General features: G+C 40.5%; 1 long non-coding RNA gene across 1 annotated transcript in view; it reads right to left on the reverse strand.

Moving 5' to 3' along the window:
* Positions 1–768: 768 nt before the first annotated feature.
* Positions 769–13,627, reverse strand: part of LOC132824196 (uncharacterized) — a 51,600-nt gene continuing 38,741 nt past the window's right edge. The window contains exons 2-3 of the long non-coding RNA XR_009645645.1: positions 10,635–10,767; positions 769–992 (exon numbers count right to left, since the gene is read on the reverse strand). This is a non-coding gene — a long non-coding RNA (uncharacterized LOC132824196). The remainder of the gene's footprint in view (positions 993–10,634; positions 10,768–13,627) is intronic.

Raw genomic sequence — 13,627 nt, forward strand, 5'->3', positions numbered from 1 at the left:
TCAGGAAGCATTGGCAAGGGTGCAGAGGAGATTTACCAGGATGTCACCCAGGATGGAGGGAAGGTCTTATAAGGAAAGGCTAAGGGACTTGAGATTGTTTTCATTAGGGAGAAGAAGGTTCAGAGATGACGATAGCGATAGACAAACTGTCAGAGAATTAGATAAGGAGGCCAATGACGGCCTTTTTCCTCAGATGGTGATGGCTAGCACGAGGAGACTTAGGTTTAAATTGAGGAGTGATAGGTATAGGACAGATGTCAGAGTTAGGTTCATTAGTCAGAGAGTAGCAGGGGTGTGGAACACCCTGCCTGCAACAGTACTGGACTTGCCAACTTTAAGGGCATTTAAATGTTCATTGGATAAACATATGTTAGATGGGCTTCAGAGCTTAAAAATGTGTTGTTAGAAAAGCGCAACAGATCAGGCAGCATCAAAGGAACAGGAGAATCGACGTTTCGGGCATAAGCCCTTCTTCAGGAACAAGGGCTTATGCCGAAACGTTGATTCTCCTGTACCTTTGATGCTGCCTGACCTGCTGTGCTTTTCCAGCAACACATTTGTAAGCTCTGATCGCCAGCATCTGCAGTCCTCACTTTCTCTGAGATGGGCTTCAGATTGGTTTCATAGGTCGGTGCAACATCGAGGGCCAAAGGGCCTGTACTGCGCTGTAATATTCTATCTTCTATGAACAATGAGTACAAGCTACTATGATCAAATAATGTTCTTTATTGGACATAGCTCTTAAACAGATACAAAGTATTCAACAACAAAAACTTAACATGGCACCTGTGGCTCCAGCAATGAATGTGCCTCCAGAACATTAACTCTGAACCTCATGAATACATTGTTAGATCTCTGACCCATTTTCAGATGCTTGATAATTTTCAGACCATACAAAGTAACACTGAAGTTTGATCTTGTTTCTGAAACTTCTTCCTCTGACTGTTGTCACATAAGGAGACTACATTTTCATCATCTTGATGTGAAAAAATCTGTAATAAGATGCAACATATTACTTTCATAAACCTGTTTTCAATATCATCTGTAGTTTGCCATGGAAGTTTCTGCAAATTCACTTTTTTTATTGAATGACCACACTGTGTAGTTGGAACTTTGTTTTTCTTCTTTCTTTGATAGGCAGACGAATTTGGTGCTTTCTGCTGTACAGTATTCATAAATGGGATCATTGAGACTTCAGTGCCTGGTTTTTATGTCCATCACCACCCATTGTGTCATGCAGCTTCTAGCTGTGATGCCCCCTTGGCCTGCCTCACAGATGCAAACTCCACAAAGCTGACAGACTCCCCATGTAGTGGGATGGAAGGTACCTCACCATCAGCAACATTCTGGCAGCCTTGTAAAATGGCCCTTAACACAGTCTTTTGTTGTACAAGTCATTGAGGGGAGGAGATAGTGATAATGTCGCTGGACTAACTGGATAATCCAATAACAGGGTTCAAATCACACCATGGAAGCTGATGGAATTTCAATTTAATTAATAAATCTGGACTTAAAATCTAGTCTAATGGTCTCGATGAAACCATTGCTGATTGCTGTAAAAGCCCATTTGGTTCAAGAATGACCTTTATGGCAGGACATCTGCCATCCTTAACTAGTCTGACCAACATATGACTCCACGCCCACTACAATGCCATTGAGTCTTACTTGCCCTCTGAAATGGCTAAGTTAGTTCAGTTGACTTGATGACTGGTTTGCTACGTAAAGTAATGCCTGCACCACAGGTTCCATTCCTAAGTGAGGGCTAAGATCACTGTGAAGATCCTGCCTTCTCAACCTTATCCCTCACCGGAGGTGTGGTGACTCTCAGGTTAAACTGACCACCAGTTGTCTTTCTCTCTCTAATGGGAGAGTAACCTATGGTAATTTTGAATTCAAACTATTCGGTTTAATCAAAGCCGAAGCAAAGAAATTAAACCAAATAGCATTGACCTAAGCACTGGAATTCAACAACAATGGCAAACCCAATCCTATCGATTCTGGAAATGTCTTACTTTGTAACATCTGGGGGCTCTGCCAAAACTGGGAGAGCTGTCCCACGGACTCATCATATACATAGAATTATACCTTCCAGACAATGAGTGGAATTATCCCAGCCCCTGAATGACACGAGTAATGGTGGTCAGTTGGGAAGCTATGACGAGATTAGAAACATGAGACTCCTGAAATCGAGAAAAAAGTCTGTTTTTCTACACAAGATTTGAATGACGGTATCAGAATCTTGCTAGTGAGCCATGCATCAGCATCTCCACATCATCATGGCACATCACTGACTCATTTAGATGCCAGGTCTCCACTTCAATGCTATACTTTGGAGCGTACCAACAACTTTCATTGCAATGCTGCTGTTGGGCAGCGTTGTGCACAGGTACAGCTATTTACCTCATACATTGGAGTAGAGTGTAGAATCATAGAATATCTACAGTACAGAAAGAGGCCATTCAGCCCATCACATCTGCACCTTCTCTCTGAAGAGCATCCCACCTAGTGTTGTGTTGGAACCTTTTGAACTGCATAACTGATGAGCTCAACAGGGGGTGTAAGAACAAAATGAAAACAAAGGTTTTACTGGTCACCAAGATTAATTGGCTCATTCTGATTTACTCTGTGAAGCATTGCCTTCACTTCTCATCTGAATCACAAACGTGCAATGGAAATGAAAATGGTTGCAACAACATGTGGAGTAGATGGAGTAGTGTTTTGTTCATTCTGCAAACACTGATGATATAAGGTACTTCAGGGATAATTGCATCAATGAGGCACTAACACAGTCTAGTTGGAAGCCATTTGTAATTATAATATTCAGCATATAGTACTGAATGTGCAGTGACCAAATAAATGGCATACAAGTCCTAGTCACAATCAATTTTGACCATCACAAGCTGATCATTGTCATCTCTGTAAAGCAGAAGCAATCACTCACAGTATAGTGTCTTCTGTGAGTTACAGTTCACAAAGATAGTGCAAGATCTCATAAACTGGACAATGGTACAGAACTAATATCTGCTCACCTTGAGCTGACAATACTTGACAACATGCTCTTCATTTTATTGCTGGTTTTCTCAGAGGGTAGGCAGGTGGCAGCTGGGTTCCAGTAATCCTACATCTGCATCATTGCATTTGTACAACGTGGCGCGTGCTGCATTCATTGGAATAAAGTCCACTTGGTCAAATTCCACGTATGCTAATTCAGTGACTCTCCTTGTTGAATTCCTCTGAATCATTTGTGTTTAATTTGAATGCTGACTACTCTCATTAATAACAACCTATTCTGTTGCTGACACTCCCACACACAGCTTCATTAGAACCATGGTCAATGAATCCAGCCACGACAGTGATCTTAATCACTGTTATTGCAATGCAATGAAGGCATAGAGAATTCAAGTTAGAACAGATGCCTCGGCAAGCCCAGGACCAGTAACCAACCCCAACAACTTCCCAGCTATTTCTTGATGAAGAAATCACAGCTAAAGGTGCCCTCAAGATGTGGAGGAGGTACAGAACATCCAAAGTCTATTATCCTCAATGATATATCCTCCAAATGAGCAATGTCACTGCAGGCTGAGGATATTTCAGATCACTGTCACAGGATTGTCTTATTAGCTGGAGTGGGCCCTGTGATCTGAAGGGCTGAGTGGTTGTCCTATCCTATTAGCCATCAAGGTGACAGCTGCACTAACTTTTTATGCAATTGTCTGCTCCCCATGGTCAATAGACAATAGGTGCAGGAGTAGGCCATTCAGCCCTTCGACTAGGAATCCATGAGGGATCCTCAACATACAATTACATCAAGGCTGTTACCAATATAATTTCTATCAGATTACACCACTTCATCTTGTTTCTCAGGGATGAGATTAGTGCTGCAGCATGAGCAGTAAACTTTAATAACACAGGGGACTTCTCCAAGATGCAGGGTGTGGTAGATTGTATACATGTTGCATTGAGAGGGCCATATCTTAATGTTGCTGAATTCATCCACAGGAAAGGGTTTCATTCCAACAATGTACAAAGCATCTGTGAGCAAAATTATCACATCTTAGAAGTCTGCGCCAGCACTACTTATTTGACATCCAGTTCTGATAGAACTGAGTTGAGTGAAATCAGTGTAAATGTGTTGTTGATCACAAGATACTTGTTTATTCTCAGGATTGCAGCTGATTTTTATTTGTTTTCTTCCTTCTCTTTTGCTATTATGAAGTAAAAGTTTTCAACTGTTTAAAACTTTTTCAATAGGTGATGCTCCAACATTGTACAATGACAAGATGTTATGCTATACTGGGCATTAAGGGAAAAAAAGCTCTCCCTTAGATGGGGCATAACATGTTCAGGATGCAACCTGTGCAGTTTTATTCTTCCAATTCCAGTTACAATGACAGTTGATCAGACAAGTGTTGATGTAATATAGTACAATATAAAGGAATATAAGCTACTAATTCCAATGAAATGTCACCTATATGCTCTCTCAAGCTTTTCTTTTGGTCTTTCATCCTCTAGAAGCACTGTGAAGGCTGTTCATGACTGGCAGCAATTGACCATCCAGCCAGTCCAGATTCCAGCACTCATGCTAATGTAATACAGTCTGAAGCTGGGCCTGCAGGCTCTCAAAGTGATCCTTCAAGGCCATGTTCAGTCTTCTCCAGCTACCATCTTGCAGTCACAATGGAAGCAGTGCATAGGAGTATTAAGAGGATGCATGAAGGTGATTAGTTTCATTTTGTGTACAAAATGGTTTGATTTAATTTATAAATTTGGCTTGAAATATATCCTCTGTAATGGCTTTTAGCTTTGAAACCGGCCAAGGGGCAAAATATGGTAATCAGCAAAAAAGAGAATATAAAGTGTACGGCAGTGTTAATGAATTAGAAACTGTGGATGAGTTAGTTGTATTACACCTGAACTAGTCCTTCACATATAGTTGGGCAATAGCAGGCTACTCGGTTGTAGCCTCCCTTCCCGTTGCTCCTTTTTGCTTCTTGACCCTCCTTGCATTCCTGTTCCTTGATTTCTCACCTGTTAGCTGTTGATAGAGGCTACTCCCCCCGATGCCAAGATTGTGCATCCTACAATATAGTGTGAACACGAAAACATGACATGGTTAATTTTATACCCCACATTAAAAGCAAAAGTAAGAATGATTATTCCAAAGCCTTGTAAATCGTATGTGATTCTTTGTTCTTTTATAGGTAACAAATATATGCAGTCCAACCTTTAGAGAAAGGTAGTCAAACCTAGATATTTAACTGACTTTTTTTTCATAGTTGCTAAAATATGAATAATAACAATGGTTATATTGGTTAAATCCTAATCAGATACCATAAGGATTAGGAGCAGAAGTAGGCCATTTGGCAAATCCAGTCTACTCCACCATTTAATGAGATTATGTTTGACGTGATAATCTTTAACTCCATTTCCTGCTTTATTCCTGTAACCCTTGATTTCCTTGCTGATTAGAAATTTGTTTATTTCGGGCTTGAATATATTTAATACATTTAAATATATTTAAATATATTAACTATATGTAAATATATTAAATATATTTACAATTGTAGTTAATATATTTAACTTCAACAGTTCTCTGCGGTAAAGAATTCCATATATTCACCATCCTCTGAGATAAATAAATTCATCCTCATCCCTGTCTTCAAGGAGCAACTGTTTACTCTGAGACTATTCCTTCTGATCCCAGATTCTGCCACAAAGGGAAATCACTTCTCTGCATCTATCTGTCAAACCCCTAAGGATTCTTATAAGTTCCAAAAAGATCTCCTTTCATTTTTCTAAACTCAATGAATATAAACCCAACACACATGACCTCACATTATATTCCATTTACCCAGTTTTTGCTTACTCACCTAAACCTCTGTAGGCTCTTGGTTTCATTCGAACAACTTGACTTACCAGCTGTTTCGTATCATCTACAAATTTGGCAATAGTACATTATTTGCATAACCCAAGTAATTAATTCGTACTGTAAATAATTGGGGCCTGAGCACTGATCCCCTCATAGAACTGATTCAAACTCTAATATTTGTCACAAATAAAGCCAGCTTGTGCTGCAGAAAGCCACACAATCATTCAAAGCACAGCTCAACTGTCTCCTCTAGCAACAATAGCATTCAAACTATACACACACAAACTATAAATACACATACACATAGGAATAGCTTTGATTCAGATTATTTATATCGGCGATTACACAGTCATAAATCATAATTTAAAGTACAGTAATTTCTGGTGCAGGACCATGTGAGTGGCAATAAAATTGTAACGGCTGGCTGAAAGTAATGATGTTGCAGTGGAAATGTACAGGATTATTTGTTTATGATCCTAAAAACAATCCAATGAACCCTCAACCAATTGAACTCTGAGACCTAGAAAATGGTCTCAGAGTCCAAAATCAGGTGGAGGAGAGGGTGCTTCCTGCAGTCTGGTACCTTTTCATGTTGAATGAATGAAATGCATGAAGCACTAGACTGACCCAATTCTACCGAATTGTCAAAGTCTGGAATCTCAACTCAATTGTATCAGCTCTCACATTTCAATGCTGCTAGCAGTAGCCTGATGCATATTGCAATCTCAGCTAGGTTGAAGGGACTGTGCACAAATGGAGATGTCTTTTAATTCACTCACAGCCTAATTCACTTCATGAAACTATATGATAAGCTGCCTTTTTGAATAAAACTGTGTAGCTTGGTATGTGATTTCAGATGGCAATTAAGAGTATCGGAACACATACAGATCTGACCAGGTAAGGACAGAGCTCTTTCCCAAAACACCACTGGTAACATTGTCTCTTTTGCGGATACTAGCTTTGCATTTATTGAATTGATGGTATTTAAAATTCCCACAGTTGCCAGAGTGGGGTTTGAACTCATATCTCCAGAACATCAGTTCAGGCTTCTAGATTACTAATCATCTGACATAACTACTTGCAACTGCACCCTCAGGATGTTCAGGATGGACAATGGAAATTGAGAGAGGACAGCATTTCAATTGAATGACATCTGACTGGAATTACTATTGTATGTAGACAGAAGTAGCAGGTATATGCTTTTCTCTGACAATTTAAAGAGGAAACCTGTGGCTGTCACCAAGAACGCATCTTGGAAGTAGCTGAGGAGGAGACGAGGAGTGATGGTGAAGGCTCTCACTGGACTGAAGAGGAAGACAGAGGAGTCCATCTAACTTATGATTAAAGTCATGGCTCTAACATGTTTGGCTGCCTTCATGAAAAGTCTGCTTGCTACATTGGAGACACAGTACCACAAGCACTCTCAGTGGCTGTTGATATGCACTTAGACCTGTGCTCCATCCATCCAGCCATAAGAATGTAGCATCACTGGCCAGGCGATTGGGTGGACTACACCCAATGTTCTTAAGGAGACAGCTGAGGAGATTGTGGAGGCATTGCAGTGATCTTTCAGGATTCACTGGAGTCAGGGAGGGTCCCAGAAGACTGAAAATGGCTCATATAACACCACTGTTTAAGAAGGGAGTGAGGCGTAAGACAGGAAACAATAGGCTGGTTAGCCTGACCACAATCATTGGTGAGATTACAGAGTCCATCATTAAGGATGAGATTGCAGAATACTTGGAAGTGTGTGGTAAAACAGGGCTGAGGTAGCATGTCTTCATCAAGGGGAGGACACGCTTCACAAATTTGTTAGAATTCTTTGAGGAGGTTATGAGCAAGTTATACAAAGAAGAGCCAGTGGGCATAACTTATTTGTTTTTTCAGAAGACTATTGACAAGGGTGTTACTAAATAAGGGCTTGAAAAATGAGAAGCAGTTGAGGATTCTGGCACTTGTACTCATTGGAGCTTAAAAGGATGGTGAAAGTTGGGGGTGTGGCGTTAGAGTCTCACTGAGACTTATTGAATACCAGGAGGCCTGGATAGAGCTGACATAGAGAAGATGTTTCCATTAATAGGAGAGACTTTGACCAGATTGCACTAAATGAAGGGAAGACCCTTTAGAACTGAATGAGGAGGAAGTGCTTCTGCGAGAATCTGTGGAACTCATTTCTGAGGAAGGCTTTGGAGGCCAACTCACTGAATGTTTTAATACAGAGATTAATAGGTTCTGGATTAGTAAAGGACTAAAAGCTATGGGAGAAGACAGGAGAATGGGGTTGAGAAACATTTCAGTCATGATCAAATGGTGGAGCAGACTCAATGGGTTGATAGCCTAATTCTGCTCCTAGATCTTATAGTCTTATAGAGAGGTGCATGCGGCACTTCTATCTTGCCTACAAAATTTAGTAAAGGCTCTTGAGGTGCATGGTATCGTCCTTACTTCTGAGCCAGGATACCTAGGTTCAAGTCCACCTGCTCCAGGGATATGTAATAAAACTCTGCAGGTGATGATTCAAAATATATATCATAATTAATAGGATGTCCTTTTGGTGGGCCAGAACATCTAAGCAGCAACTCAGCCCCCTCAAAATAAACTTACCCCTCCAGCTTTGGGTGAAGCCTTTTAGACATTGAAGAACAACTGAGGAGTTGGTTTTCAATTATAGAATCACAGTCATTGAGATATACAGTAGAGAAACAGCTTTAATCCAACTCGTCCATGCCGACCAGATATCTTAAATTAATCTAGTCCCATTTGCCAGCACTTGGCCCATATCCCTCCAAACACTTCCTATTCATATATGCATCCAGATGCCTTTTAAATTGTTTTAATTGTACCTTTCTCCACCACTTTCTCTGGCCGCTCATTCCATACATGCACCACCCTCTGTGTGAAAAGATTGCCCCTTAGGTCCCTTTTAAATCTTTCCCCTTTCACCCTAACCTTTACTCTCTAATTCTGGGCTCCCCCACCCCAGGGAAAAGGCCTTGTCTATTTCCCCTATCCATGTTTCTGATGATTTTATAAACCTCTACATGGTGAGACTTACTCTTTGTGAAGTACCAAGTTCCAATTTCCCCTGTCAGTAACCAAATACACTTTAGATAGCATTTTCTATCTTTTCTATCTAACTCATTACAATGATATCCCAGTTTCCCCAGTGATCCTCCAGCCTGAGTCCAGGAAGAAGTGCAAAGCAGGTTAGATACCTGCTGCATGTAGTCAGTTATCTGAAGTATCAAGTTTCTCAATTAATGTGGACAGGTTGATTGGGGAGCTTGATTTAATTCCAGGGGGTTGCGCTTTCAGTGGCATCCTAATAGATGCAGACAAGCTTCTCAATAGCTGCTGATGAGAAGGTCAACCCACTCTTTCAGGCAGATAGCTGGATCGCCAAAGTTGGTGGTAAGATTCTGACATGTTGCCTCTTCCCCAATTATGTTGCCCACCAGCCATTCTTCTCATCTTCCCTCTGACCAAATATCCCACTCAATAATGTGGGAAAAAATTAATTGATATGTAGAAAAATTGACTACATAAATGTTAGCTTGCGTTTGTTATCGGAGAATTGTGTTTAAATTGTGTGTTGAAGAGGAAGAGTATTCATACAGGTAGTGCATTTAATGTACCCCAGTTAACATAATTAATGCTAATGAGATTGAAGGGACATTGGTAACATGGGTCTAGAATTGGTTAGGGACAGAAAGCAGTTCGCAGTACTCAACATTTGCTTTCCTTACCACCACAGTGTTGCACAGGAATTGATAACAGGATCACTTTGCTCTTTGTTAATATTAATAATCAGGACTTGGGCTTATAGTCCATAATTTCAAAGTTTCCAAATATTAAAAAATTCTAAACTGTAGGAAGCAAGGAATTAATGAACTCTAGTTGGACATAGACTGTGTTTTTGCGTTCCCTCTCATTGTTCTTTCTCTGATCATAGACAGTCCCTGGCGAACAGTTCAGCTTCCTTCCCTCATGTTCTTAATTTGAGCTCAATATGATGCAACGGTATACATTACCTCAGTGCAATAGTGCAATTGTTTTATTCATTGGCCATGCTAAAATTTATAGATCCCTTCACTAAAATTAATGGTAAAATTTTATAATTTATCCTCCTATTAGCCATCATTTCTTTTGGTGTAGTTTGCATGAACATAGTGAGACCATAGGAAATACAAGCAGGATTAGGCCATTTAGCCCATGAGTTGCTCCACTCGTCAAGATCATGGTTAATCTGCCATTCCTCATGTCAACTTTCCTGCCTTTTCCCTGTAACACTTGATTCCCCAACTGACCAAGAATCAATCTTTCTCAGCCTTAAATACGGACAAGGGCCCCCAAAGCTCTCTATGACCCAGAGATTCTGCCTGGTCATCATCACATCTTCACCACCACATGACGGACAGCTGGCCTCATTGAGGAGAAAGGGAACAGAAAGATCAAAAGGTGGTGAGTTAGCAAAAATCAACAGGTCAAACTGCTTTTAAACTTCATTTCCACCACCTCCAGCCCCATGATAATAGTATTGTGCCTTCAGCATCTTTGCTTAATTAAGGTATTAGTCATGCCATCTAATTGCAGCCTTGTCAAATTAACAGATTTGTTTGGTCATGACAGTTTAACTGAGCACACCTCTCAACTTTGTCATATGCGCACTCTCACCTGTCAGCAAGGAAGCTACAACATTAAAGCTCACTATAAGAACCTATAGTTGATAGTCGCAATTACTGACGGCCAAAATTACTTCTCTTACCTGGAACATACAAGCCTTTGCTTTGAAATGCATTAATTCCCCTCCGAGGGTTGCTGTCAGGTATCTTTCCTCACCTCGGCATTGTGTAACAATTTCCATAATAACTGGAATAGCTGGATCAATAGAAAGGAATCTGTCAGATAATAATAGACAGTAAGGAGAAATGTTAGAAAGTGTCTCTAGAGGGGGGGATTTGTAAGAAGCAGCCACAGCTGGGCAAATTTGGTGTTCCCATTCCTGCTGCCCTGTCTACCACACTTTGCCACCCGTTTGCTTTTATCATGACAATGGTCAGAGACAGTTGACTTGAAATTTCATGCTTTCATTGAATATGTTGCCTGTGTTGCTGCCATATTATTGCTTGACATCCTTGGGCCTTCACTTTTAGAATGATGCAATTTTTACCCTACCACCACAGAGTTGCTTATTACATACCATAATCAGTAGGCTACCTTTCTTTGGCTTCTTCAATTACTTTTTTCTCTCTGTTACCCTGATGGGAAGAGAGATGGCACTCAATGACAACATTGGTACATGGTTATAGTAAGCTGTTCTCCCTACTGGTGTAACAATAAGCTTTAACCTTTAGGGAAAAAATGAAGAACTTAAGTTGGTTTGTTGTTCTACAGGATTTGTTAATTTTTGCGAATATTTCTAGTGCCCAAATTGTTCGAATATTTAATATTTAAACAAAATAACATTTACACACAAAATTCTTACTATTGAAATATCTATGAATTACTGAATGTGATGTGGAAGTATTTCCAGGTTATTGACAATACTCAACAAGGTATGCTGACAGATTCCTGAAGTTGCATAAAAATATCCAACGTTTCAACATGCTCTGACTTTCTCAACAGAGTTATCCCTAGATATTTCTGGAATTTCATTTAATACAGTCATAGTGTCATAGAGATGTACAGCACAGAAACAGACCCTTCGGTCCAACCCGTCCATGCCGACCAGTTATACCAACCCAATCTAGTCCCACTTGCCAGCACTCGGCCCATATCCCTCCAACCCTTCCTATTCATATACCCATCCAAATGCCTCTTAAAAGTTGCAATTGTACCAACCTCCACCACTTCTTCTGGTAGCTCATTCCATACACATACCACCCTCTGTGAAAAAGTTGCCCCGTAGATCTCTTTTATATCTTTTCCATCTCACCCTAAACCTATGCCCTCTAGTTCTGGACTCCCCTACCCCAGGGAAAATACTTTGCCTATTTACCCTATGCATGTCTCTCATAATTTCGTAAACCTCTATAAGGTCACCCCTCAGCCTCTGCTGCACTTGGCAAAACAACCCCAGCCTATTCAACCTCTCCCTTTGGCTCAAATCCTCCAACCCTGGCAACATTCTTGTAAACCTTTTCTGAACCCTTTCAAGTTTCACAACATCTTTCCGATAGGAAGGAGACCAGGATTGCACGCAATATTCCAACACTGGCCTAACCAATATCTGTACAGCCGCAACATGACCTCCCAACTCCTGTACTCAATACTCTGACTAATAAAGGAAAGCATACCAAACACCTTCTTCACTATCCTATCCACCTGTGACTCCACTTTCAAGGAGCTATGAACCTGCACTCTAAGGTCTCTTTGTTCAGCAACTGATAAACTTTGTTGTTATGTTCACACAACTTAACAGAAACCTAAGTATACATGATATAAATGTTTTATAAATGAAACCATAAAATTGGAATCAATTATTCTCTCAATTCTAACATTTGATTAAAAACTATTTGTAGAAGTGAAGTAATACATGACGTAAATGGACAATTTGTAATGGGAAGCCACCAATAGCCCAAAATCATCCAATACCATACCAGCTCCAAGTAGTGCGAAGTCACTTACAAATAATGCAGAGCAGAATCTGCAACAACTATACAAGTCTGCAGAAGACAATCCCTCTGGTTTTGTTGGGATTAATATTTGGACGCATTCAGCCTGCCAGAACTCCTGCATCGATCTACTCCTGTGTGTGGACTGGTGAAGGTTCTATCCTTCACTAGGAAGACAGATTGGAAAATTTCCGAAACAGGAAAGACTGGACAAAACCTGTGCCATTTTCTGGGGTATTTATTTTTTCCACAAAAGAAGCATAGCAGGAATCTTATCTAAATCACCTAAAGGAAATTCAATAATCTGCAAGACAAGCAAATTTGTAGTTCTGTTCACCAGCAGCACAGATTCATCCATTGTTCATGGATAGGAATAAAAATGCTAATTTGAAGAGGCCACTGGCAGACAAAAAGTATGTATTTTTAAAATCAAACTGCGCAAGGGTGTTCATACACACTTATGGTGGGACAAGAACCCAGATCCTCTGACCTGAGGTAGGGACACTACAAAAGCCAAGACTTTGGCTAACAGAATGATTTGGAAGCATTTACACAATCATGGTAAACATAGACCATTCTCTTTGGAAAACAAATTTCATTCCACGCAGGCAGGTGCGGAAGACACCACAGCCTAATCCTCAAGTAAAGCCAAAAATGACTTGAGCATTTTCCTATTGTGTGGATTAATGATGGAAGGGGTCCCCACCAACCTTGAATATATTATCTTCAGTCTGCTCAGGTTTACTGGACTGGCCTCAATATTTTGGTGGAATGGCAGCAATAAAATTATTGCTTATTATTTCCCTGCTGTTAGGAGAGAGAACATGAAATTGGTAGCTTTGAAAGCAATGGTGCTGACATGAAGTGCCCGATGTTTCTGGCAGTGAGTAACAGGTAAGTGTAGTGAGTGAGGAGGGAACATCATTGTTGGAGTCAGTGCAGGCCTTCCTGGTTTATTGGTGAATGCCCTTTTCGCAGAAATAAAGTCCAGACCAGAAAAGTGTGATATCTGATTTGGGAGCAGCACCTAGCCAGTCGCCCCATCAGATCTGCTCAGCATTCGATAAGATTATGACTGATTTGATTCTGCTCTCATTCCCAATTCCTGGCTGTCCCTCCTAATCCTTGACTCCTCTGTCCATAA

Source organism: Hemiscyllium ocellatum, chromosome 18 (assembly GCF_020745735.1).
Source record: "Hemiscyllium ocellatum isolate sHemOce1 chromosome 18, sHemOce1.pat.X.cur, whole genome shotgun sequence".
Classification (NCBI taxonomy): domain Eukaryota; kingdom Metazoa; phylum Chordata; class Chondrichthyes; order Orectolobiformes; family Hemiscylliidae; genus Hemiscyllium; species Hemiscyllium ocellatum.